General features: G+C 34.9%; 1 protein-coding gene across 1 annotated transcript in view; it reads left to right on the top strand.

The window, feature by feature from the left end:
- LOC106878262 (crystallin J1A) overlaps positions 1 to 4,137 on the top strand; it is a 387,015-nt gene that overhangs the window by 177 nt on the left and 382,701 nt on the right. The gene's annotated exons all lie outside the window — the stretch shown is intronic.

Here is a 4,137-nt window from a genome sequence, read left to right as displayed (position 1 = left end):
TAAGATCTTTTTTTTTTTTTACCATCAATTACATTCCTAGCGTTGATGTTACTTTTCTAATGTGACTGCCGACTTCGAAATTTCTAGACTGTTATTCAATTAACTTTATGGAATTAACATGATTATAAATACTTCCAATTTCAAAATTAAAGAAGAATTAATATTTATTTATGTTCATTTATTGCTTTCAAAGATAAAACGTGTTGTATTATATCCTATGTCGGTTAGCATTTACTTGTTTTGATTTTTCAAGCGAATGTAAACAACGAAATATACTTATTCTGTGTAAAAAAAACATTTGTTGGCACTAAGTTTATAAAAACGTTTTGACATTGGGTGTATTCGTACCACTTCCTTTGTTGTTACATGTCACTGCGTTGCATAATAATGCATGCTGTCTGTCTTTCAGTAAATCATGCCCTTTAAATAAGTTAAAGGCGCTTAGATTGAATACGCGCAAAAACAATTGCTTTGTTATTTGTTCGTTGTTACTAAACGAGGCGGCTGCTTTTGTGGAAATGAAACGAACTTTTAAGAAACTAAATTGATAATATACGAAAACTGAAATATTTCGTAAATTCCAAAATAAACAATCAATCAGTAAAACATTTTTTATTTCTTTACTTCTTTTTTTCAGCTTACACACAGACCTCTACATACATACACACACAAAATTACATAAACGTAATCGTTTCGGGAAAACATGTGTGCGAGTGTATGTCAATATTCAAGTCGCTCGTGCAAGTGAAAAACAATGTGTGTGCGCGCAAAAAATAAAACGTTAAAGGAATAAAAATTTTATACGGAACTTCACACAGTTACATACACACATATATAGAAACACATACACACATAAATATACATTTATACATGTTTTATGTTTTTACGAATCGTTTACGTTTATGTATATATGTAGAAATCTATGTAAGCTGAAAAAAGTAAAGAAATAAAAATGTTTTACGGAACTTGCCGAACAAATAGTTTCACTTTGTCGAAAACAAAACTATTTAATTGCCCCAAAATAATAGCAGACGAAATGTTGCAGAACAATACGATATCTTTTAAATAAGATGAACGATGATTAAAATAGAAATTAATAGACTGGAATAAAAAAATTAAAAAAAGTTTTTGGCTGACATGTCCTATTTTACAAATAATTGCACACCTGTCAGCCGAAGTTACCAAATGGTGAAATATCATTTCTGAAGTCTGTTTAAGACACGCGCACACACATACAAACACTACAGAAAAGAAAAGAGCCTAAAAAAAAATCAACTTGTTTTTTATAAATGTGTAAACAAGGTTAGTGACAAAAATTGGCTGAGCTTCTGCAGTTCCCTGTTAATTAGAGTGTTAATTATCTTAGAAACCTACTTCCCAGAGTTATTAGTATTTTCTAAGGTGCTATGCATGTATGCACAGTTGTGGCCAAAAGTTTGGAACATAGGTCTGAAAATTAGAACTTTTATATTAAATGCCCAAAATTACATTCAATTTGCAGTATATCATTACTTGGCCAAAAGTTTGAAAATTAGAATTTTATGTTGAATGCCCAAAGTTTTCGACTGTTAAATGTTGTATATATTTAAATCAAACTGTACTTGGGCTTAACAATTTTAATTTTCAAAAAAGTGTTCCAAACTTTTGGCTACAACTGTGTCGTTCTCTCTCTCTCACTCATATGCAGGCATGGGTTTGACTGTTAGACAGAAACTGCTATGTCAGTCCATTCTGAGTCCTACTTAAGTCGTTGTTGTAAAATGTAACTCATGATTAAGCAGATCTCTAATAAATGATAATAATATTCTAAAGTTATTCAGCAGCACTTCAGTTATACAATCTAAGTCAGTTTAAGCCAACATGATATTATTTATAGCTTTGGTGTAATATAAACTTAATTTGCATCTAACTTTCTATTCAAAGCCTCTTCAACTTTATCTTGAGATCATGACTTCCAGCGTGTGACCTCACTTTTAACAATAAATATCTAAGAGAACATTTAACAGTTTAAGTCAAGTACTTCATTGAGAAGCTAGTTTGGTCAGCTCTGATAATAGTAGAAGTGATAGTCTCTTGTTGGTTCTGTCATATTATTTTAGCAATGAAACAAAATTTGACACTGGTAGAATAACCACTTAATGAAATAATTGGCTACTTTACATCAGCACCAGGTTTTACCTTGCATGTCTCATTTTGAAGCTTCTCTCTACCCCCTCTCTCTCTCTCTTACCCTCACTCTCTCTTACCCTCACTCTCTCTTACCCTCACTCTCTCTTACCCTCACTCTCTCTTACCCTCACTCTCTCACCCACCACCACCATACGCACACATAACTTTATTGCTTCTAAGTTTAACCTTCTGGCATTCAGATTATTCTGTTAAATATTCTGCTTATTTATTCACATTGTTTTGAATTAATTATGAATTATCTTGTAGCTTCAAGAGTTTGATGATGTGATAATATATTTAAAGAATGACATTGTAGAGTAGGTGTGAGGAACCAGATTTGGCCAGTTTGAACATAGAGTGGGTAGAATATTTTGGCTGAATGTGGCCAGTTTAAATGCTAAAGGATTAACTTATCATTGAATATATAAGTCTCTATTTCTTTTCTCGGTGGAGGCGCAATGGCCCAGTGGTTAGGGCAGCAGACTCGCGGTCATAGGATCGAGGTTTTGATTCCCAGACAAGGTGTTGTGAGTGTTTATTGAGCGAAAACACCTAAAAGCTCCACGAGGCTCCGGCAGGGGATGGTGGTGAACCCTGTTGTACTCTTTCACCACAACTTTCTCTCACTCTTACTTCCTGTTTCTGTTGTGCCTGTAATTCAAAGGGTCAGCCTTATCACACTGTGTCATGCTAAATATCCTGAGACCTACGTTAAGGGTACACGTGTCTGTGGAGTGCTCAGCCACTTGCACGTTAATTTCACGAGCAGGCTGTTCCGTTGATTGGATCAACTGGAACCCTCAACGTCGTAAGTGACGGAGTGCCAACAACAACAACAATTTCTTTTCCCTAGAAAAAATGCAAATTGTTGCAGATATAAATGTATAACGTGCATGGAAATGGCTGAATCTTTGGGGGTGTAGGACAAAATGCTTTGTGATGAATATTTCTTTTTCGTCTTTGAGTTCAAAGCTTGCTGAGGTCAACTTTACCTTTCATCCTTTCAAGGTCAATAAAATATAATATCAGTTCCAGGTTGTTTGACTGTTGGAACTACTAGAACGCCAGACCTGGCTCCTGGCAGTATCTGTTCCATCTCTTTAATTTCAAATTTCATGGTTGGTAAATAGATAAAATCTTTCACCCAGTTTAACACCACTGCCTGGTCCTTTTGTAGTTTCATTACAGTCCTTTCTGTTGAAAGCATTCAGGCCACAGCTCTAGTTTCAGTCTCAAATTCTCCTTCTTCCCAACAGTCTTCACAAAAAATAGATTTTGTGTGTTGCCATTCCTTCCCTGATTAACCTTTAAACTGGCAATATCCAGCCCAAAATTTTCTACCTGTTTTACATTTAAACTGACTAGGTCCAGCCTCTCACACTTTCCTACAACCTCATTCTAAAAATAAGCAATCCCATCATTGAAATCTTGATGCTATATGATAATGTAAGATTAATTCAAAGCAATATGAATAAATATGCATTGCACTTGACAGTAATCTGGATACTAAATGGTTAAGCTGTGAAAAAAAATGCTCCATTTTTAAGTCCTACTTTTTGTGTTAGTCCTGTAGAATATAACTCATAATAAAGGTAATCTCCAAGTTAAAACCTTATTTCTAATAAATGGTCTAAATAATTAATTGTACAGTATTTTGCAGTATAGGTGCAGACATAACTGTGTAGTAAGAAGCTTGCTTGCCAACTACAAGATTTAAGTTTCAGTCCTCCTGCATGGCACCTTGGACAAGTGTCTTCTACTATAGTCTTGAGCCAGGTAGAGCCTTGTGACTGGATTTGGTAGGCAGAAACCAAAAAGAAGCACATCATATATATTAATATATATATGGCATTAGGAAGGGCATCCAGCTGTAGAAACTCTGCCAAATTTAGATTGGAGCCTGGTGTTGCCATCCGGTTTCACCAGTCCTCAGTCAAATCGTCCAACCCATGCTAGCATGGAAAGCGG

This window comes from Octopus bimaculoides, chromosome 5, assembly GCF_001194135.2.
Source record: "Octopus bimaculoides isolate UCB-OBI-ISO-001 chromosome 5, ASM119413v2, whole genome shotgun sequence".
Lineage (NCBI taxonomy): Eukaryota > Metazoa > Mollusca > Cephalopoda > Octopoda > Octopodidae > Octopus > Octopus bimaculoides.
This window is presented reverse-complemented; position numbering and strand designations above follow the sequence as displayed.